The sequence below is a fragment of the Pelophylax lessonae genome (assembly GCF_965119305.1).
Source record: "Pelophylax lessonae genome assembly, chromosome: 4".
In the NCBI taxonomy this organism is placed as follows: Eukaryota; Metazoa; Chordata; class Amphibia; order Anura; family Ranidae; genus Pelophylax; species Pelophylax lessonae.
In genome coordinates, this window is record NC_138771.1 from 129,398,457 (window position 1) to 129,423,817 (window position 25,361).

Genomic DNA, 25,361 nt, shown 5'->3' on the forward strand with positions numbered 1-25,361 from the left:
ATATGCTGAGTGCAAACACCGTTTGTGTCAGAATATATATAAAATCAGTGTGGCAGCGGATGAGTGTACCTGAAAGGCAAACTGGTTAACAATAGAATAGAAATAAAACATTACATTGGTACCTGAAAAGTTAAAAATGGTTACCAATGAAAAATAGCAACAAAGTACAGTAAAAGTAGGAAGATTAGAAGTAGAAGAGCAGGGATTAGAAGTAGAAGAGCAGGGTAAAAACAGAAAAATAACTCAAAGGACAACTATTTTTGGCTTTTTTATTTTATGTTTTTTTGTTTTTTTTTCGTAATTTTTTTTGTGAAGCTCTCATGAACTCCATGGTGGCCACACAAAATATTGACACTTTGGGCCCAATTTGGACATTGTTACTTAGAGGTGTACTTACTTTTGTTGCCAGCGGTTTAGACATTAATGGCTGTGTGTTGAGATATTTTGAGGGGACAGCAAATTTACACTCTTATACAAATTGTACACTCACTACTTTACAATGTAGCAAAGTGTAATTTCTTCAGTGTTGTCACATGAAAAGATATGATACAATATTTACAAAAATGTGAGGAGTGTACTCACTTTTGTGAGATACTGTATATTTCAACCTACTAATCCCTAAATGTGGTGGCTGCAATTTTGTTTAGGCTTTTTCTCTTTATTTTTAACTGTTGATCTGGCCAGTAACATACTTTCTGTTTTATAGTGTCTTCACCTCACTTTGGAGGAGAAATAGAGCCACTCTTGGACAGCCGCATTATCAATCTGGGAAACGGGGTAGGGTTAGATGCACTAGCAGATTGGATGGATGAAATTCGAATCAGATTCCAATTGAATTCCAATTGGATTGGGAAATAAATTTGAAATTGAATTTGAAAACAAGAACAGAATAAAATAGAATAGAAAATAAAGGAATAGAAAAGAATAGAATAGATTAAAAAAAATATAACAAATTAGAATATAGTATAATAGAATAGAAAAAATAGAATAGAGTAAAAAGGAATAGAGTAGAACAGAATAGAATATAAAATAAAATAATTAAAAAATAGAATAGAATAGAAAAGAAAAGAGTATAGTAAAACAGAACAGAATAGAACAAAAATAAAAGAATAGAACAGAATAGAAAAGAAGAACAGAATAGATTGAAAAAAATCAGAGTATAAAAGAATAGAATAAAATAAAATTGAAATGAAAGAAATTGGATATAAAAGAGTAGAATAGGATAGAATAGAAAATAAAAGACTTGAATAGAATAGAATAGAAATAACAATAGAATATAATAGAATAAAATAGCAAGAATATAACCACCTTCTGAAATTCGAATTTTACATAGAATAGATTAAAATAGGATAGAAAAGAATAGAAAAGAACAAAAAAAATAGAATTCAATAGAATACAATAGAAAAAAATAGAAGGAATATAACCATCTTCCGAAATTCAAATTTCGAATAGAATAGAAAAGAATAGAATGGAGCAATGGGATTGATTTACTAAAGGCAAATAGACTGTGCACTTTCCCCAGAGCTTATTAAATGTTGTAAAACTCTACTGATTTCCATCGTTCTATCATATGAGAGCACCATTTTTTTCTTTTCCCCTTGCACCTGATTGGGTATGGCTTACAAAGTGAAGCTTTACCACATTACATTTAGGTCTCATGCACACTGCTGCCCCTTAATTGACTTTTTTTGGTGCTTTTGGCATTATTTTGCCTAAGCCCATGATCACACCCCAATATAAGTCTAGGCTTTTACAGGAGTTTAGGAGCAGCAGAGTTTAGAGGCAGTCAAACTCCCTTCTCTTGAATGCAGAAGAATCTGCATAAATTGTGTTAGACGCGTTGAACACTTTAGCATTTATTCATTTCAATGGGCAGAATAAATTCAAATTCTGTCCAATAAAATAGATAAATACCCAAACACCAAACGCTGCTAAAGTCGCCTAAACTGGTCTGAAAAAATGCTGCACAAGTGAGTTTTTAACGTGGATTTTTAGGTCAGGATAAACAGTGTTTTACAATAAACCAGTGTGCATGAGGCCTTACTATGGAAAATAAGTGCAACTGCACTTGCCGAGAGCGCAGTCTATTTGCCTTTAGTAAGTCAACCCCATTGTGTCATCTGAATCCAAAGCAAATAACATTAAACCATATTGCACATTACCATAAATTGCAAGTCTCCGGTTTAACCACTTAAGCCCCAGAAGGTTTTACCCCTTCAAGACCAGGATATTTTTTGTCATACGGCACTGCGTTACTTAACTGAAAATTGTGTGGACATGCGACACTGTACCCAAAAACAATTTATGTCATTTTTTTCCCCACAAATAGAGCTTTCTTTTGGTGGTATCTGATTACCTCTGCAATTTTTATTTTTTGCGCCATAAACAAAAAAAGAGCGACAATTTAACAAAAAAAAACACAATATTTTTTACTTAATGCTAGAAAACATATACAATATAAAAATGAAAAAAAAAATCGAATTTCTTCATCAGTTTAGGTCAATATATATTCTGCTACATATTTTTGGTAAAAAAAAAATCACATAGCATCTACAAACTATGGGATATGTTTATGTAATTTTTTTTTTTTTTTACTAGTAACTGACACTTTTGACACTTTTTTGGGGACCAGTGACACTAATACAGTGATCAGTGCTAAAAAACTGCACTCTCACTGTACTAATGACACTGGCAGGGAAGGAGTTAACATCAGGTGCTCCTAGGAAGAGCTTTCTAACTGTGTGGGGGAGGTGCTTTGACTGGGGGAAGACAGAGAGCTTTGTTACGGCTTAGCGGAAACGCAAAATCTCCATCTTCCTCTCTGACAGAATGGTGGTCTGCCTTGTTTACATAGGCAGACCGCCGTTTTGACTCTCCTGTAAATGATCAGGGGGTCCCAGTGGACATCGCGTCCGCCAGACCCGCTGATTGGCACCTACTGTGTCCAATCACAGTGGGAGCGGGTTGCCGGTGGCACGCACGCATGTCCCAGACCCTGTGCACGAGATCACATACAGGTGCAGTGTGTCAGGGTGGGGGAGCAGTGTGTCAGAGGTGGAGGAGCAATGTCAGAGAGGGGGAGCAATGTGTCAGATAGGGGGGTGAGTAGTGCTACATTAAAGCAGAGTGACCAATGTCCCCATTAATGCAGAGTGACCAGTGCTCCCATCAAATGCAGAGTGACCAGTGCCCCCATCAATGCAGAGTGACCAGTGCAGTGCCCCCATTAATGCAGAGTGACCAGTGCCCCCATCCAATGCAGAGTGATCAGTGCCCCCATCAATGCAGAGTGACCAGTGCTGTGCCCCTATTAATGCATAGTGACCAGTGCAGTGCCCCCATTAATGCAGAGTGACCAGTGCCCCCATTAATAAAGAGTGACCAGTGCAATGCCCCCATTAATGCAGATTGACCAGTTCAGTGCCCCAATTAATGCAGAGTGACCAGTGCAGTGCCCCCATTAATACAGAGTGACCAGTTCAGTGCCCCCATTAATGCAGAGTGACCAGTTCAGTGCCCCCATTAATGCAGAGTGACCAGTGCCCCAATTAATGCAGAGTGACCAGTGCAGTGCCCCTATTAATGCAGAGTGACCAGTGCAGTGCCCCTATTAATGCAGGATGACCAGTGTCCCCATTAATGCAGAGTGACCAGTGCAGTGCCTTTATTAATGCAGAGTGACCAGTGCAGTGCCCCATTAATGCAGAGTGACCAGTGCAGTGCCCCCATCCAATGAAGAGTGACCAGTGCAGTGCTCCCATTAATACAGAGTGACCAGTGCAGTGCCCCCATTAATGCAGAGTGACCAGTGCAGTGCCCCCATTAATGCAGAGTGACCAGTGCAGTGTCCCCATTAATACTGAGTGACCAGTGCAGTGCCCCTATTAATGCACAGTGACCAGTGCAGTGCCGCCATCCAATGCAGGGTGACCAGTGGAGTTCCCCTCATTAATGCAGAGTGACCAGTGCAGTGGAAGTATTCTCAAATTTTTACCTTAAAATCCTTAGGCGCCTGATCCTTCCTTTAAATACTGTAGTCTCAGTCCTCACATGCTGCACGCACCTGCAGCCAGTCTGCAGTGCTAACCGCGCGGAGAGAAGTGGGTGGAGTGGAGGCGGAGCCAAATTGGAGTAGGCGGGGAGGAGGCGGCACGGCGGCTTGGAGGAGGAAGGAGTGAGTCACTGGTTGCTAGACGCCAAGCAGCTCTAGCAACCAGTGCTGTGTGTGTGGGCTCCCGCCCGCCTCTGCAGCAGAGAGAGAGAGAGCGGCCACAAGCAGAGCCAGCGGGGTCGGATCGAATGCGGTCCGGATGCATTCCAGTCCAGATGGTGCAATAACGGCAAAGGACTCTGAATAGTAAGTGAAGTCTAGACAGCAGTGCGCCCCTAGGCGGCAGTGCGCCCTAGGCGGCTGCCTAGTTCACCTAGTGGGAGCGCTGGCCCTGGGCATACGAATATGCAGAGCATATACTTCAAGAACTCTTAGAGTACACCTCATCAGAAATCCCATCCAATGTATCTAATCAGATATCAATAGGTAAAACCCTCATCTGTTTATTTGAGTATCCAAGAGGTTACATGCATATGTCCCTCAATGGAGATCTCCCTGAATATGTATTCTATCTGTACATGGGTTTTAACAAACCACTTGAGATTTCCACTCTCTAAAGTGGCAGGCTGCTCTTCTGCTATATAGAAGTCATTCCTAGCCTAATTGTCCTCCAGTACATCTACTAATGTATACAGAATCACAGCTGCATCCTATCCTAGGTGATCACCAACAGCCAAAAACCGCCAGCAATCATTCAGTCAAACACATGTGTCTCCATTGACATACTGACCCGTTGATTCTCTCTCCCACTTCACCACCAACTCTCATCTACATCTCCTGATACATGCCACAAGCAATGCCTTGCTGCCCATAGCAGGCAGCTTTGTTTGAAAAATTAGGAGCATTTCAGACAGGCTTTAGTGTACTAGTTGCAATGAGCACTGCTATGATTTTTGGATCATTCATACATTCCCTGAGCATTAATGTGTTGCTAAGATTAGCTCTATTTGTGACACCTGTCTATCTTTATATTTGTCCACATACAAGTCAATGTTTGGTTTTACTGTCAGAAAGAAGCTTGGAGAATATCTAGGTGAGTGCTCGCAGTCGTATGTGTAGGCGTCATATAGATAAAAATAATTTTCATGTTTGAGATTACATGTTAGATGCATGTATGACAGCATCCCTTGAGTGAAAACCTCATCTGACTTCTGTGCTAGTAACCTCTAATGATAGTGATGTTATTTACCCAAAGGACCAGGTATTACATAGTGTGCTGAAGTGCTTACTGTCTGTAATGTGGTTAATCAAGGGTTAGCTTATTTATTGTAGATAATGGTGTACATGGATTGATTTCAGTGCTGATTGCTGAGTTTATTATGACAGTATTGGCATTGAATATTTATATCTTTAACAGTACTTTTATAATGATAAAAAGTAGAGAGATAGTCACCCTTATATAAGCATTACCACTCCTGGGAATAAGGGTGATGCAGTGTTCAAGTCAATCATATGTGACTATTACTAAAGCGAATATTTGCATATTGGATTCCTTTTGTTGGCAAGAAAGGATGTGACCAACATGAAAATGGGCATCTTATACACGTATCAAGGCTAGATTTAAGTGGCGGTGGAAAGGTTTGGGTAGAGGCATTAATTGTTCCAATTAAGATTTTGAATTGAGACGTAGTACACATTTTAGCATATAAAACCATTTTACCTGTTTGTGTTTAAACTGATTGAAAAACAAAAATATAATCCTTTTAAACGACAATGGTATTTTAAAGTAATCTGGCTTTACCATTTTAATACCCACTAAATAAATCAACATATTGCATTCATTTCCGCTGTTCATAAACCAAAGGCTTTTTTAGGCTCCATAAACTGAAGAATACATATTTATTAATGCACCTCCTTGGTACAAAGAAGCAAAGAAATTCTTCTGGATTTTCCACAGCACAACAAGATGTGAGATCACTGGGATTGGATAAAAGGGAAAAAAATGTTTTTGTGGCAATATCCCTTTTTGGAGCTGTACTCTGGAAAAACTCTGCTCATTGCTGAAGCTGGGTTCCTCTTCCAGGCTGAATGAAGCTTAGAGTCATTCAACCCACATTCTATGAGCTCAGGGGGTCATGAAAACACTCTCTCTGGGGAGCATTATTAAGCTGGTCTCGGTGCACAGAAGAAAACTTTAGAGAAAGGCTATAGTGAAAGAATGCTGCTGTGTGTGTGGGTGTTGTCAGGCCAGTACTGGAGCCACCACCGCTTCAGTATGGCCTAAACCTCTCATGGAATCATAGTTCTACACTACCCTGAGGAACTTAGGGACAAGTAGAAATATCCAAAATCCACAAAAGCATCTAGATCCTCTTGACTTCTATGTCACATTGACCTGGCAAAAGGCCACCTGCTAGAGCCTAAGATTGCATTTGGGGAAGGCAACGCTCAATGAAGCTCTCCTAGATGTTGGATACAAAGCAGATTTTTGACTGGACCTATTCTTCTGAATAGTTGGTGACTATATCCCTACAGACTTGCTTATCCCTGCCTTTGTTTCCTTTTTTTTTTACCTTCGCATACCACCTTCCCAATTTACTCCATACCTGTATTGCACCCAAGACATGTTAGGTATTGTTTTCTAAGCTATCAACAACTGGAGGATCTTACCATCATTCAGTTCACCAAAAGACAATTTTACTTCCACACCATATGCCCTGGACTCCTTCTGCTTCACGATCAGTTACAGACATTTAATGACCCTGTTCAGTTAGAAAACCTAAGGACCCTGGGCCCTGGTACAGCCCTCTTGACCCCTTCATCACCCCCTGTTTCCCAATTGGACCTTTGCCATAATGACCAAAGGCTGTTACTTTTTGCTCTCTAGCAAAGCCAAAAAGTCTTGTCTTAACCACCCCCCAAGTTTCGTTTCCCATCCAATATGTGATTCTGTGCAAGCTATGATTTACCTGACACTCATTGTCTTCTGCATATTGTTCTGTTTTGTAAAGGGGTTTTTTGGTGCCTCAAACCAACGAGAATGGGACTTTGCGGGCAAGTAGATGAGAGTATAGGTATATGAATATACAATATATACGAAGAATAATAATGAAAAATAATAATAATAATAGTAGTAGAGGGTAAAAATTAAACAATAATTTATTAACAAACAATTCCAAGTATTGTTAATAACGTAATGGTGAGCAATGTGCTTGGGGGAGAGCCCAAGTGTGAAGAAGTAAAAAAGGGGTTGATTCTAAAAGAATCAGTGACAATAGTGCAATGGTGACATAACATGAGGATTTTTTGGCTGTTTTCCAGTAGATGTTAAAGGGACACTTGTCCCCCAAAAAATCCCAATTTGTTGACGCGTTTCGGCTCATAGGCCTTTTTCAAAGCGTTAGGTCACTCTGTGCTTTGATCTATAAAGAATAATATATATAGGTTTGTTTATGTCCTTGTTATTGTCATCAAGTATAATTAGGATTAAAGAGTAGGAAAACAGTTTAATTATACATGAGTGTAGCTAGCAGTTACTGCGCAGGGCTCCCCTGTCCTTGTTGCAGTCACAGCGGGATCGTGTTCTGCATATGGCCTGGGATGGTAGTAGTAAAAAAGGAAGTTTACTAAAAAAAGTAGGCATTAAGCGCGGTGTGTCCAATTCATATGTAGACAGGGTGACCACTTACAGTTTGGTGGGCTGAAGGGGTTAAACGCTTCCTCCACGGGGGGTAGGTTTTTTTTCCCCTTCTATCTTAGCCAGGTTCTTGGTCTGTTATAATGTAATATAAAGTATCAGGTGGTCTGTGTTTGCCAAGGTGACTATATAAATTATAGTAGCCATGATTCCAGATAAGATGTTGTGATTCTTTGTGCTTATACAGTAAATAGTGACTTTATTGGTGCCCAAATTTTATTTGTAGTAATGGACAGGGAGTTCCCTTGGAACTTACGTTTTGTTGAAAGTCTGGGAGAAAAGTGATCCGTCCGACTAGCGCAGATTCCGTCTGTCCCCTTCCCTCTGCTCGAGAGAAGTGAGGACTGACTGTCGATCCCCGGCCTTTTAAAGCCCTCCGCACATGCGCAGTTGCTTCTGCACGTAGGAGGGCTTGTTTAGAGCGTGACGTGGCACCAGTTCGTGCGCCTGCGCTCAGCAGATGCGCGCGCAGGTTTGTTAAGGCTCATAGTGAGGGACGCTCTCTGGCCGCCAGCACGGAAGGAGGGGCCCTCCTTTCCCCGAAGGTGATTGGTGGGTCCCGAGCGGCCCCTACGTAGATGCGTAGGGGCTGCCCGTGCTGGGTGTGATTGCGAGGACCAAGGGGAGCCGATCTGCAATACTGTCAGCTATAACTTATGCATGTAAAATATCGTAGTACATCTCATTGAATATTAACACCACAATTGTGCATATGATCATTTCTTAGTGTACCAAGACTTGATATCAGAACCAAGTCAACATAAAAAATGGTAGTACAATGAAGTAGCGATATACAAAATAAAATAGAATAAAATAAAAGTATTTTACAGCAGTGAATATATTGATCCCACTCCAGAGTATTGGTGGGTTGGGAGGGAAAAGTCCCGATAGCCGGGCAGTCCAGGGTCATCATGGGATCATGTTCAACGGTATCCGATTTAGGGAATCAGTATGTATGGGATATGGTCATGAGGGGGTTAGGACCACCTATGTATGTGGGCAGATATTGGTAGCCCGCATAGAGTCTATTGGTTATGGACACAGGATGAGAAGGTAGGAATGGGGGATGGATAAATCCTATGGATTAATTGCCATGGTCCATACAAAATCTGTAGGGAGCGTGGGAGTATGAGCTCAGCATATAAGAATATATCTTAATAAATGTTTGTACAGAATTTTGTCAGCTGTTTTATAGAGTAAGGGGAAGGTTGATATTGATTTTTTAATCGGTCTTTCCTGATGCAAAACCCTCCAAGAAAGGGCGAAAACTCTCGTTTTCATTAAGTCCGGGTGGTTTGGTGGCTTGGAGGCATCTTATCCACCTCATTTCCATTTGTAGCAGCCGTTTGTTCCAATCCCCCCCTCTATATGGTATATGAATCCTTTCGAGTGCTGTGAATGTTACTTTTGGCATTATATTCCTGTGATGGTGTGCTACGTGTCTGCCAAGGGGTACATAAAAATTGCACATCTGCATGCTATTGATGTGCTGATTGACACGTTTGCCAAATTCCTGTTTGGTCTTTCCTACATAGTAGGATTCACATTGGCACCTCGTGAGGTAGACCACCCCTCTTGTCCGACAGTTTACAAAATGTCGGGGTACAAAAAGATCTCCATTAGGGAGAGCTGTATTTACACATTTCTTTATGACATTATGAATCTCATGATGACCCTGGTCTGGTTTTCTGGTTCATCGGGTGTCTGTCTCTTTTTCTTTTTGAAAAGGATGTCGTGTCTTTCTTGTTTTTTAACCCTATTAAAAGCTTTTTCCTTAGGTTAAGGAGAAACTGCACCACCGAACAAGATTTTCAGAAGGAAGCTGATTCCCTGACTGCCAGATTAATGAAAAGGGGTTACACTAAGACGACCCTACGAAAAGCTTTTAATAGGGTTAAAAAACAAGAAAGACACGACATCCTTTTCAAAAAGAAAAAGAGACAGACACCCGATGAACCAGAAAACCAGACCAGGGTCATCATGAGATTCACGAATGACCACCCCAAAATAAGGAGTATCATAGCCAAACATTGGCCGATCCTAAAGGAGGACCTTACGATAAAGCCGTTTATACCAGAAAATCCTCAGATTACATATAGAAAAGCGGGATCCATGAAACAGTCGCTCACCCACAGTGAGTATAAAGAAACAAGAAAGGACCCTTGCAAACAGAAGGGCACATTTCCCTGTGGAAACTGCGGGCAATGTAATGTCATAAAGAAATGTGTAAATACAACTCTCCCTAATGGAGATCTTTTTGTACCCCGACATTTTGTAAACTGTCGGACAAGAGGGGTGGTCTACCTCATGAGGTGCCAATGTGAATCCTACTATGTAGGAAAGACCAAACAGGAATTTGGCAAACGTGTCAATCAGCACATCAATAGCATGCAGATGTGCAATTTTTATGTACCCCTTGGCAGACACGTAGCACACCATCACAGGAATATAATGCCAAAAGTAACATTCACAGCACTCGAAAGGATTCATATACCATATAGAGGGGGGGATTGGAACAAACGGCTGCTACAAATGGAAATGAGGTGGATAAGACGCCTCCAAGCCACCAAACCACCCGGACTTAATGAAAACGAGAGTTTTCGCCCTTTCTTGGAGGGTTTTGCATCAGGAAAGACCGATTAAAAAATCAATATCAACCTTCCCCTTACTCTATAAAACAGCTGACAAAATTCTGTACAAACATTTATTAAGATATATTCTTATATGCTGAGCTCATACTCCCACGCTCCCTACAGATTTTGTATGGACCATGGCAATTAATCCATAGGATTTATCCATCCCCCATTCCTACCTTCTCATCCTGTGTCCATAACCAATAGACTCTATGCGGGCTACCAATATCTGCCCACATACATAGGTGGTCCTAACCCCCTCATGACCATATCCCATACATACTGATTCCCTAAATCGGATACCGTTGAACATGATCCCATGATGACCCTGGACTGCCCGGCTATCGGGACTTTTCCCTCCCAACCCACCAATACTCTGGAGTGGGATCAATATATTCACTGCTGTAAAATACTTTTATTTTATTCTATTTTATTTTGTATATCGCTACTTCATTGTACTACCATTTTTTATGTTGACTTGGTTCTGATATCAAGTCTTGGTACACTAAGAAATGATCATATGCACAATTGTGGTGTTAATCTTCAATGAGATGTACTACGATATTTTACATGCATAAGTTATAGCTGACAGTATTGCAGATCGGCTCCCCTTGGTCCTCGCAATCACACCCAGCACGGGTAGCCCCTACGCATCTACGTAGGGGCCGCTCGGGACCCACCAATCACCTTCGGGGAAAGGAGGGCCCCTCCTTCCGTGCTGGCGGCCAGAGAGCGTCCCTCACTATGAGCCTTAACAAACCTGCGCGCGCACCTGCTGAGCGCAGGCGCACGAACTGGTGCCACGTCACGCTCTAAACAAGCCCTCCTACGTGCAGAAGCCACTGCGCATGTGCGGAGGGCTTTAAAAGGCCGGGGATCGACAGTCAGTCCTCACTTCTCTCGAGCAGAGGGAAGGGGACAGAGGGAATCTGCGCTAGCCGGACGGATCACTTTTCTCCCAGACTTTCAACAAAACGTAAGTTCCAAGGGAACTCCCTGTCCATTACTACAAATAAAATTCGGGCACCAATAAAGTCACTATTTACTGTATAAGCACAAAGAATCACAACATCTTATCTGGAATCATGGCTACTATAATTTATATAGTCACCTTGGCAAACACAGACCACCTGATACTTTATATTACATTATAACAGACCAAGAACCTGGCTAAGATAGAAGGGGAAAAAAAACCTACCCCCCGTGGAGGAAGCGTTTAACCCCTTCAGCCCACCAAACTGTAAGTGGTCACCATGTCTACATATGAATTGGACACACCGCGCTTAATGCCTACTTTTTTTAATAAACTTCCTTTTTTACTACTACCATCCCAGGCCATATGCAGAACACGATCCCGCTGTGACTGCAACAAGGACAGGGGAGCCCTGCGCAGTAACAGCTAGCTACACTCATGTATAATTAAACTGTTTTCCTACTCATTAATCCTAATTATACTTGATGACAATAACAAGGACCTAAACAAACCTATATATATTATTCTTTATAGATCAAAGCACAGAGTGACCTAACGCTTTGAAAAAGGCCTATGAGCCGAAACGCGTCAACAAATTGGGATTTTTTGGGGGACAAGTGTCCCTTTAACATCTACTGGAAAACAGCCAAAAAATCCTCATGTTATGTCACCATTGCACTATTGTCACTGATTTTTTTAGAATCAACCCCTTTTTTACTTCTTCACACTTGGGCTCTCCCCCAAGCACATTGCTCACCATTACGTTATTAACAATACTTGGAATTGTTTGTTAATAAATTATTGTTTAATTTTTACCCTCTACTACTATTATTATTATTATTTCTCATTATTATTCTTCGTATATATTGTATATTCATATACCTATACTCTCATCTACTTGCCCGCAAAGTCCCATTCTCGTTGGTTTGAGGCACCAAAAAACCCCTTTACATTTTATATAGGGACGGTGGCAACACCTACTTATCTTGTGAGCAAAAGAAAAAACCCCCCTTCGCCTATTGTTCTGTTTTGTAACTCTAGCTATGGTGTCCATAGGATATCTTACAATATTAGAGGCTCTACAATATTAGAGGCTTGGCCCCTCCAGCTAAGAAGCATACAATTTTCCAGGAAATGCAATACTTTAACTACTTGCCAACCACTCTTTAGCAAATTTACTGCTACAGGGCGGCCGTTCTGTGCAGAATCACGTATCAATAAGTGAAAAAAGACAAAATCACTGCGCCTACGTTTCTTGTAACAAAGGACAGCAGCCATCATGTATTGCGGGTAACAACAGTAAAGATAGATAAAAGAAAATGCAGTGCTAATAAAAGTCCATTAAAAGAAGTCCACAATTCCCAAGGAGCACCTAGATGTGCAAATGGAGATAGCTTGCAGGTAAGATGATAGTCCTCCACCAAACACCATAGCAAACTAAGCCTCTTACCCCGGGGAGTGGACCACTAGATCATAGGTGGTCACAATGTCAACCATTCACACTCCAGTCTTCTGTGGGCATTACACACTCTCCCTGCACTGTGCGCCATATATATTCAGTAGCTCCCTCCTTGTTAGTCTGAAGACCTGTATGTTTTTACAGGCTAATACATGAACTATAATAATGTCCCCAATGCCATTATACAAGTTTGCCTGCGATACACATTAAGATGACTGGATCCCAGCTCCCTCTCGTCACTTCTCATCAAGAAGTGACAAGGGGAGCTGGGATCAGGTCATGTTAATGTGTATCACAGACGGACTCGTATAATGGCATTGGGGATGTTATTATAGTTTGTGTATTAGCCTGTGAAATATATATGGGTCTTTTAGACTAACAGACAAGGAGGGAGCTGATGAATAGTTATGGCGCACATTGCAGGGAGAGTGTGTAATGACCCACAGAAGACTGGAGTGTGAATGGTTGACATTGCGACCACCTATGATCTAGTGGTCCACTCCCAGGTGTAAGAGGCTTAGGGGGAGATTTATTAAAGCTGCTGCACTTAGAATCCAGTGCAGCTGTGCATGCTAGCCAATCAGCTTCTAACTTTAGTTTGTTCAGTTAAGTTTTCACAATAATACCTGGAAGCTGATTGGTTTATATGCAGAACTGCACCAGATTTTGCACTCTTCGGTTTTAGTGAATCTCCCCCTTAGTTTGCTATGGTGTTTGTTGGAGGACAATCATCTTACCTGCAAGCTATCTCCATTTGCACATCTAGGTGCTCCATAGGAATAGTTAACTTCTTTTAATGGACTTTTTTTAGTGCTGCATTCTCTTTTATCTATGTATATATAAGTAATTCAGCACTTCCCCCTAGTGGGTGCACGCAACCGACACAAGCGTCTCGCTTTTGCTGTGATAAGTCACAGCAGAAGCCGATCAGCGGGTGCCAGCCAATGGATGACTGCTTGTACCCACTGATCATGGAGGAGAGACCAGGGTCGGATTAAAAGCATCATGGTCTTGGTGCTGAGGATTTTGAAGGGCCTTAAGGGCCGTGCCTTGGCATGCACCCAGAGGAGGAAGGGTGCAGCCATGCATGCCTAATTCAACATGGGATGCTGTCTCTGAAGCCCATAAACACATCCATGCATCGGCAACTGTCCCTCCTTGTCAGGCCTTCGCGCTGTGTGGGGAGGTTCTGAGGGTGCTGCCTGGGGAAGTGAGCATAGAAGCCAGACTTCTGTGTTTACAAGTGACAGAAGAGCGGTCACAGTGAATATGGCCAACCCGGGGCCTATATAAAAGGTAGGGGCCTGGAGCTGCAGCTCCAATAGCCCCTACGTTAATCTGGCCCTGGGAGAGACACAGGACAGAGCTCTATATATGTAAACAATGCAAAGCTCCGTCCTTTCAGCAGGAGTGTGGTGGATTTTGTTTCCCTGGAAAGCAGGGAATAAAACCCTGCACATCCCTTACTAAAAGCACCATACTGTGTACACAAAAACACTGTCTATGCACACATTTAACCCTTTATCACCCTGTTTAAACCTTCCAAACCAATGTCATTAGTACAGTGACAGTGCATATTTTCTAGCACTGATCACTGTATTAGTGTCACTGGTTCCCACAAAGTGCCAAAAGTGTTAGTTAGTGTCAGACTGTCTGCTGCAATATCCCAGCCCCGCCATAAGTCGCTGATCACCACCATTACTAGTAAAAAAAAAAAAATTCCACTATATATACAGTAGCATAGTTTGTAGACACAATAACTTTTGCACAAAACAATGAATATACGCTTATATTCATATTGCCCTAACTTAATGAAGACATTTTTTATTGGATATGTTTTATAGCAAAAAGTAAAAATTATTGTTTTTTTTTTTTTTTCAGAATTGTCAGCCTTTTTTTGTTTAGACCGCATTCACACTGGTACGGCTTGGACCGCGACTTGTCAGCCTGACAAGTCGCGGTCCTCACTCTCCCATTGTGCAGTACAGGAGCCGTTCTAATAGGAGCGACACAAGTCGCTCTGACTTAGAAAAAGGGCCCTGTACTACTTCGGGGCGACCTGGAGGTGACTTGCATTGACTTCCATTATGTGAAGTCCGTGCAAGTCGCGCCGAAGTCGCGCTGCACGCGACTTCACAGGTCGCCCCCTAAGTTGGAGCGACCTAATGTGAATAGAGGCTAGGGCAATGGTGATCAAATACTACCAAAACAAAGTTCTATTTATATAAACAAAAATAACATTAAAAAAAATGTATGTACAGCGTTGCATTGTCAGGTAAAGTAACGCAGGGCTGTATCACAAAAAATGTCCTGGTCACGAAGGGGGTAAATCTTCTGGAGGTCAAGTGGTTAAAGCAGTCTTTATCAAACATGGTTCCTCCAGAGGTTGCTAGTAGTGATGGACGAACATCGGCCGGGGCGGTTCGCGAACGTCAGCCGCAAATATTGTCAAATGTCTGCGAACCGCAATTTTGCGGCGGGCCCCATTGACTTTAATTGGAGGCGAACTTTAAAAACCTTTAGGTCATATTTGCAGCCACAAAAGACTTACTAGCTGTGCACAAATAGTCCCAGCACATGGACAATGTCATAACTGAAGTAATGCAATTGGAAAAGTTGCCCTAAACATTTATTTTTTTACAGTAAAAAACATTTTTTTTTCCTAAATCAGCCAGAACTGACAGCAATGTTTTCCAAAGCATGCCAAAAGGTTTAAACTCTGTTATTTAAAAAAAAAAAAATAGGTGTATGGGGATATGGAAGGGGATTATAGTGCATATGGAGTCAGGGTGTGCAGGTAGCTTTTTAATGGATTGTCAACACCAACTGCCTAATAAGGTGTTGACAACTGAGAAGTTTGCTGTCATTCAGTTGTTGTGGACAGATTCAAGTAAAGATCTGTGAATGCAGACAAGGAACGTAAAATAACATACTCCAGCACTGCAATTCAAATAAATTAAAGGTGAACTCCAGCTTTTGATACACTTTACATAGTTCGTTTGGACTAAGCTGGCCCAAACAAACTATGTTCCTTACTAACATGTATGGCTGTTGGATGTGCTTTATAAACTGTGTGTAGCTGAGGCTACATACAGCATACTGCACTGTGTTGCGAGTATGAGATAGGAAGTCCCGGCTCGAACCTGCAACACAGTGCAGTATGCTGTATGTAGCCTCAGCTACACACAGTTTATAAAGCACATCCAACAGCCATACATGTTAGTAAGGAACATAGTCGAGTCTATTTAATTGGTGCTCAGCCATTCAGAGAAAGCAATGTATTCTAGCAATGAATACAAAGCTTTCTCTTGGCTGAGTCAGAGAGGCAGGCTGATAATGTCACAACCTCTGACCTCATAGCTAGAATACATTGTTTTCTCCTAATGGCTGAGCGCTGATCAGATAGACTCTAATGTGCGGTATGCTGTATGTAGCCTCAGCTATAAAGCACATCCAGTGGCCTCACATGTTAGCGAGGAACATAGCTAAATACATAAAACTGTGGGTACCCTGCGCTTGTGGATAAAGTGCTAAATAAGTGCTAATCAGTGTGCTAATTTTATAAAGCTGCTAGCTGCAGTAAAAAGTGCTGGTGCTCTTTTGATATGTGAAACAGTGATTGCAGCGCTGCTTATAATTGTATAAATAAATAAATATGTAAATCAAATCACAAACTTCAAAGAAAATGCATTAAATAATATATAATAAATGTCCATTAATCCATCATTGCGATGTGGAAAATCCTTTCATTTGTGATCATACAAGTTCTTGAATGTGAAATCCGTGCTTTATTCGGGGTTTCCCCCTTTGGTTATCTACTCACCGCCACGTAGCTGATTTTAGGCATAAAGGAGCTGCTATGCTATAACTTCTCCACTTGCCGTACGGTCTCTTGCTGTGAATGAAGATCCATCCCCGATTTACTCATAAGAAAAAGCCGATCATAGTGAAGATCGTTTTTGTAAAGCATTTATTCAAGAAATCTTAGGGGTATATACTCACAAACAACTTTAAAAACATGCAGAATATGTACAGAGCGGCACGGCGGCTAGCTGCTCCCGCAGCAGACAGTTCCCCGGCCGGAGGTCATGTGGTACTCGCTCGACCAATCGCTAGACGCGTTTCGCTGTAAGACACAGCGTCATCTGTAGCTAGCATTCAGAGCGTACCACTCTGTTAAATAGGCTGAATGTCCACTCCTACTTTGTCTCAAATCCGTAGATTGATACATTTACTCCTAGGAGTTAACTACTCTTATTGTATTGTAGTGGATACTTTTATTAGTAAACATTCTTTGAACTTTGCTTCTAATTAAGATTTTAAAATCATATAGAACTATTTCCTGAGGGTTCTCAACCTAGCCCTCTCCTGGTCAGTTCTAGGACTACTCTTTATATCATTATAGCTCATACATCTTTCGATTGCTCATCATGAGCGATTCCAGTACATATTATTTCAATACATATATTCACAAATATTCATATATATATATATACATTAATACTCAAAACTTGAAATAGATTATGTTATAAGGTGCAGAGATCAATGATTACAGGCTGGATAAAATAATTAATATAAAAAATTGATGTATTATAAAAGTTGTAAAATTGTCATAAAAATATATATAAATCTGAAAATTTAAAATATCATGTTAAAAATCATTAATAAAACAAGTTATGTCTATTTCAACGTTTAACCCTTTGGGTGCCATGCTATCTAATTTATGAATCCACCAAGTTTCGTTTTGAGAAATAGCTCTTTTCATGTTAGTACCTCTCCATTAACTACCTAGATCTGACAATTTCTAAATCTAATGAGCATATGTCCACCAAAACATACTTTAAGAGTACGGACAGAAACAGTTATATACCTATCAACAGCAACCACCACCCTAAGTGGTTGTCGGCAGTACCCAAAGGGCAACTGGTAAGACTCAGGAGGAACTGCCAGTCTGAAAGTGATTATCTACAACAATCCAATATGCTGATCCAGCGATTTAAAGATAAAGGTTATAAACCCTTAATGCTCAACCAGATCCAACAGAAAGTTATGAGTATGGACAGAAAAGAATTATTGCAACCTAGCAAGAAAGTAAAGAAAACCCATCAAATTGCCTTCTGCACAGATTGCAACCAGCAGTATAAACAATTAGAGAGTAGTTTTAAAACCCACTGGCCCATCCTAATGAGAGACCCGATTTTTAAGAATATTTTACCAAAAAAAACGCATTTCATTTATCGCAGACCACCTATTTTCAAAGATAAAATCGCCAAAAATATACCCGACCCTCCAACTAAAATGGTGACATTTTTATACCAGAAAGGGTATTATCGATGTGGCAATTGTGTTATTTGCCGCACCTGTAGAAAGAATAATAAATCAAGAAAAGTAACACATTTTACATCCAATGTCACAAAGCGCCAATATAAGATAGAAAAATTCATAACTTGTAGAACCACCCATGTTACCTATTTATTGTAGTGTGAATGTGCACTCCAATACATAGGACATACCACCAGGTAATTAAGAATCCGAATAAGAGAACACATTGCCAATATTATAAAGCATAAATATGGATAATATCCCCCAGATTGGGACTATGACGGGTAACGACACAGGTGGGTATAACCAAAGAAAAAGGTTTATTTGTAATAAACACAATAAAATATATATATACATTAATTGGCAAAAGGGCCAAAAATATTACACAATTGCACAATTTTGAAAGACAACGTTAAAAATTGAGCGACTCTTTATATTGGTAGATCCAATGATTATTTAGACATGGAGGAACCTGTAATGTGGTTTTGAAGACCCTACGCGTTTCAATTATACTCTTCTTCAGGGGTATTTTTAAACCTTGGTTCCAATTGACTGTTTATAACTATTTTACACTGTTCTACAAAAACAGAAACAAAATTGTTAATTTTATATCATGGTACAACTTCTAGTTATATATCATTTGTTTTTAATTGTATATTATTCACCATATCTCATCATATACATACCATGTCTTTTTTTGTCATTCGATCTGTAAAGAGTCGTCTTTAAAAACTTGATCGTTTTAGCATTCTCCAGGATCACATGCTGGGAGATGTATACGGGGGTTTGTACTGAGAATTCAAACCATTCCTACTCAATCCAAAACGGGAAGAGAGAGATGGGTGAGTCAGTACTGGATAGGGAGCCAAGATAGGGACAGAGACGTGGGACAGAAGCACTAAGTCACTACAAGGGGTCCATACCCAAAAAGCACCAGCTTATTCAGTCCGCCATTCTAGAAAAATTAAGTTAGAAAATATAAATGTTGTATTCTTATTTGTTGGTGACATGCTTTCTTAGTTAGAGAATAACGGTATGAAGATATGTATCTCTTAACATATTTGAAGTTTAAATCAGGTTTGTAGGATTTTAGGTTTACATATTCCTAGGTATTGGGTAATCATTTAAACATTGTAATAGGAATGTGGGTTTTAAAAGTAAAGCCAGATAGATATCATCTTGCAGGATATAAATTGTTCCCTTTGCAAAATACATTCGTGCTCTCAAAGGGATACCTACCTTATAAAGGTGTGTTGTCAAAAAAGGAAGGAGGCTTTGGAGGGTAGGACAGGTCAAACAATCACACTTGCAAGATATTTTCAATGGCCATATAGTTTCCAAAGAGACAGAGGAGACATCTATTTAAAATGTAAAGTTATATGTCAGTGGATAAGTATGTATTTATTCATACAACAGATTTGGTGCATGATCATAGTCTGTACTTCTAGAAAAGGAAGTCAGACCAGAGAATGCATCTATCTATAAGTATCTTCAATAGTTTTTATGTTTCAAGAATTACCTCCTGGGAAATGTCAGGCCGATTGCAGAGTGTGTGTCCCTCTCCTCCTGTGAGTGAAGAATGCCTAAATGGTTGTGGGAGGGATGGCTTTTTATATCTGGGCTTATGAGACTGAATTGACGGATCTAAGACAGGTGTATGTAATGGGAGGGCCCCCTGAGGGGGCGGTGCGGAGGGCGGTCCCACGGGATGCCAGCCAATCGGGGCCAGCCGTCATGACACGTCAGGATAAACTCCGACCGTCGCCACGGCAACCCCGCCGTCAACAAACCTGGGATCGCGATCCGCATCGCTCCCCCACCGACGCACGAGAGGGGGAAACAGGGCGGTCAGTTTTGACCATCCTGACCCGCAAAGCCATCCATCTCTAAGGCATGGATTGCCAGAGATCGGATGGCTTACGTGCGCCGGGCAGTGACTATGCGGACCGCCCACTTTGGAAACGTCCCATCTCAGCTTCCTCCAAGGGTGGATGTGATGTCACACATTGTGTGGCTTACCCGATCTCCCCGCATACAAGTCCCAGAATGCCTCTGGGGAAGCCTACGATCTGTATGACAAGTCATAAATTTAGGAAAGCAAAAGGAGAGAAAGGAAGATGTAAATAACAACATACATTGGACATAATGTGTTATATAAACCATACAGTGTATCCAACTATCGTTTTATTAAAAAAGGTTTTAAAAAGCACAGTTTATCGAATCATTTTAGAATCTGTCACAAAAAAGACCCGAGTAAACTAAAATTCTGTGCAATAGATACAATAGAAAAACACTGGAGAGGTACTAACATGAAAAGAGCTATTTCTCAAAACGAAACTTGGTGGATTCATAAATTAGATAGCATGGCACCCAAAGGGTTAAACGTTGAAATAGACATAAATTGTTTTATTAATGATTTTTAACATGATATTTTAAATTTTCAGATTTATATATATTTTTATGACAATTTTACAACTTTTATAATACATCAATTTTTTATATTAATTATTTTATCCAGCCTGTAATCATTGATCTCTGCACCTTATAACATTATCTATTTCAAGTTTTGAGTATTAATGTATATATATATATATATATGAATATTTGTGAATATATGTATTGTAATAATATGTACTGGAATCGCTCATGAGCAATCGAAAGATGTATGAGCTATAATGATATAAAGAGTAGTCCTAGAACTGACCAGGAGAGGGCTAGGTTGAGAACCCTCAGGAAATAGTTCTATATGATTTTAAAAGCTTAATTAGAAGCAAAGTTCAAAGAATGTTTACTAATAAAAGTATCCACTACAATACAATAAGAGTAGTTAACTCCTAGGAGTAAATGTATCAATCTACGGATTTGAGACAAAGTAGGAGTGGACATTCAGCCTATTTAACAGAGTGGTACGCTCTGAATGCTAGCTACAGATGACGCTGTGTCTTACAGCGAAACGCGTCTAGCGATTGGTCGAGCGAGTACCACATGACCTCCGGCCGGGGAACTGTCTGCTGCGGGAGCAGCTAGCCGTCGTGCCGCTCTGTACATATTCTGCATGTTTTTAAAGTTGTTTGTGAGTATATACCCCTAAGATTTCTTGAATAAATGCTTTACAAAAACGATCTTCACTATGATCGGCTTTTTCTTATGAGTAAATCGGGGATGGATCTTCATTCACAGCAAGAGACCGTACGGCAAGTGGAGAAGTTATAGCATAGCAGCTCCTTTATGCCTAAAATCAGCTACTTGGCGGTGAGTAGATAACCAAAGGGGGAAACCCCGAATAAAGCACGGATTTCACATTCAAGAACTTGTATGATCACAAATGAAAGGATTTTCCACATCGCAATGATGGATTAATGGACATTTATTATATATTATTTAATGCATTTTCTTTGAAGTTTGTGATTTGATTTACATATTTATTTATTTATACAATTATAAGCAGCGCTGCAATCACTGTTTCACATAGCTAAATACAGTTTATGCCACACATCCAGCAGCCTCACATGTTAGAGAGGGACATAGTTTATTTGGGCCAGCTTGGCCCCAACAAACTATGTAAAGTGTATCAAAAGCTGAAGTTCAGCTTTAGGCATAGTTTCTTAATATAGAAATAAACACAACCATTGAAATCTCATATAAGCTTAAACCCATTCGCAACCAGGCCCTGCACCTAAACTCAGCTTGTCGGACCATTTTTGTTATTTTCCATTCCTTCTTTATTTTTCCCTTACAGCTTTCAGAGTATGTAAAAGACCCCCAAACCATATATTTTCTAAAAAGCGCATTGGCCAGTAGAATAAAAAGAAGGTGCTATTGTTTTTTTAAGGCCCCGCGATATTTGCACAAATGTTTATCAATATTTAGCGATATTTTCGCTAAATATACACTAAAATTATTATTAGTAGATGCCAACAAAGCAAATTTTACAACATTCCTACTACAAATATAAATATAAAATCTTACATTTTAAATTGCGCCTTTTTGAAAAATGGTGAAAATTGAACGTACACAAACATTTCTCTAAAAATCTGGAGGTTATTATCTTTCACTTACAGCTGTAGGCGTTTAGTAAAAGACCCCCCTCAAAACATATACACTGCTCAAAAAAGAAAAAAACACTTTTTAATCAGAGTATAGCATCAAGTCAATTAAACTCCAATGATATCAATCTGGTCAGTTAAATAGCAGAGGGGTTGTTAATCAGTTTCAGCTGCTTTGGTGTTAATGAAATTAGCAACAGGTGCACTAGATGGGCAACAATGAGACGACCTCCAAAACAGGATTTTTTTTTACAGGTGGAGGCCACTGACTTTTGTACCCTACACAATTTTCCTGGCTGTTTTTCACTAGTTTTGCATTTGGCTAGGGTCAGTGTCACTACTGGTAGCATGAAGCAATAACTGGACCGTATAAAGGTTGCACAACCCCTTCAGGATGGCACATCAATACATGCCATGCCAGAAGGTTGGCTGTGTCTCTCAGCACAGTCTTAAGAGCACGGAGGAGATTCCAGGAGACAGGCAGTTACTCTAGGAGAGCTGGACAGGGCCGTAGAAGGTCCTTAACCCATCAGCAGGACCAATATCTGCTCCTTTGTGCAAGGAGGAACATGATGTGCATTGCCAGAGCCCTACAAAATAACCTCCAGCAGGCCACTGGTGTGAATGTCTCTGACCAAACAATCAGAAACAGATTTTATGAGGATCGGCTAACCCTTGCAATGCAGGTAAAGCCCCGGTGGAAGGAAGGACCAGTCATTTTCACAGAGTTCAGCTTAAACATAATATAATGGAAGATATTTTTTTCTATAGCTTTCATGCAGTGACAATGCTCAACCCCTTTCACCCACATTCAACTGCCTGTAAATTACCCTATCACAGGCTCTCCCAAAGGAAACTATAAGATGATGTTCTGATGCACATTGCGCAATTGCAGCCAGCACAAATTAGGAATTATGTACCGTCTAAAAACACATGAACTCTGTTGTAATGTGTAAACAAAAGGTTTGGTGCTACTGAAAGGTGCAAAAACACAACATATATATAGCCATATATTAATATACACTTGCAATCCAAAAAGCAAAAAAAAAGAAATGTTTTTAAAATTTAAAAAAAAATCCAAGTGTCAAAAAGATGTGAGCAGAGCTCCTAAAAACAAAGTTGTGTGCACTGGTGCCGGTCTAACTTTTGCTTCTTTGCACTCTTTTTTGGAAGCACAACCTGCCTGTACTCAGACTTCTGTTGAAAAGCCCCCTGCAAATCTAATCATTGGTGATATCAGTGTACTACTGTTTCTCTGCCTCCTGATAACATGCCCCCCCTACAGTCTCCACCCCAGTTCTCTAGGCCCCCTATACAGCTGAGAATAGAGGTCATGTGATCACTGATAAAAAAAAGTGTGTGTATACTGTATATATATATATATATATATATATATATATATATATATATATATATATATATATATATATATATATATATAATATATATATATATATATTGTGACGAGACCAATCTCGCCACATTGCATTGGAGGAGCCTGGTTGCCCGCCTGCTGCCTTTGGACTATGGACCAGACTTTAAAAGACTTATTTTCCCTACAGAAAGGCTTATTCATGCCTTTTCTGTCGGGGTGTTCGGTAGATTTTACCGAACAAACTAACGATTACATGACCACCTGGTAGCTAAACCTAATTATATCTTCCATTGTCTCCAGGATAGAGATCGCTGTGAAAACTAGTTCTAGCTGCAGAGAGAGAGGGGGGGATTGTTTCCAGCAGCCCCCTCCTGAGGAATGTCTACTGATTACCTGAGTGCTTTTGTCTAGAGTGGGGATGCTTTGCTTCTGTGAGTCTGTAATGTGATACATGTCTGTTTGTGTTACAGTCTTCCATTTGGTCCCCTAGGGGAGTGTCCACCAGGTGGGAGACCTGCATAAATACAGGGGCAGGTAGCCCTCAATAAAGAGACCACTGCTTGACCTTCCACACGGAGCCTTGTCTCGTTCTTGGGGGGATTCACTGTATGCTGTTGGAGACTGATTGCTAGGAGTGTAAGCTGATGTATGCTTTTCCTGTTCGTCTGCTAGCAGCTATTCGTGAGGTTCCAGGTTGGAGTGCTATTTTGTATGCAGTTCGGGAGTTTGGTGTCCTGCAAGTAGCTGTGCCTGTCTCTCAGAAAGGGGCATATCACATAAACGGATTTTATCCCCTTGTCTGCTGAAATGGTCCGTTACAATTGGTGGCAAGCGGCGGGATCGTTCCTACAGCAAGAAGGACAGCTACAGGGGACACCATTGCTCTGGATTTTACAATTGAGGGCAACGCATGTCCCAGTACAGCGACCCTGATAGCACCAGCATGGAACCAGCAGTGGAGTTCGATGAGGGTGCCATGGATGACCGAGATGCAGTCCGTAAAGGCATCTGGTACCAGGCACTGGGCATTGTGGAGTACCAGTGGGGTGAGAGACTCCCCAAGGAAGACCAGCGGTTGCAGAAGCGAGTAGCCCTGCGGATGCCCTTCCTGGGGGAGCAGCCCCGGGAGGAATGGGTTAAAGAATTGGAGCTCCGGGTATGGCAGGAGATGTGGCTGGAGGATGCCTACCAGGCGCTGTGGTGGTGTGTTGCACAGTACCTGCCCTGGACAGCCGAGCATGACAAGCCAGAGGGAGAGGAGTTTGATGGTCCTGGCTTGTTATGGGAGTCTTTTTCAGAGCTGGAATTTGGGAGCCCTACACAAGCACGGTTCAATGATCTCTTGGAGTGGAGGGAGAGCAGGTATGACTGGGACGACGCTCACGAAATTGAGCAAGACCTGGTCCACCTGGTGACCCGGGAGATGGAGCTAGAACAGGGCTACCAGCAGCTGTTCCAATACTATGAGAAGGCTCAGCAGGAGAGCAGCAGGACAGACCCAGAGCCAGACCCATTCAGAGGGGACGAGATGGTAAAGTTTTACTGGGAAGAACCCCAGGTGGCCGGTAGAGATGGGACCGAGGTCTCTCCACCGGTCCTGCAGGGAATTGGGAGCCCAGTCTCCATTCCCCAGCGGCAGTGTAAAGTGCAGGGAGAGGAGAGCAGCGTCCTCCCTCCCCAGCGGCAGGCTGAGTTACAGGGGGCAGAGGTAATTGCTCCTGCCCCCCAGCAGCAGAGTGATATGCCAGGAAGGCAGTGGGAAGTCCAGGGAGAGGAGAGCAGTGTCCTCCCTCCCCAGCGGCAGT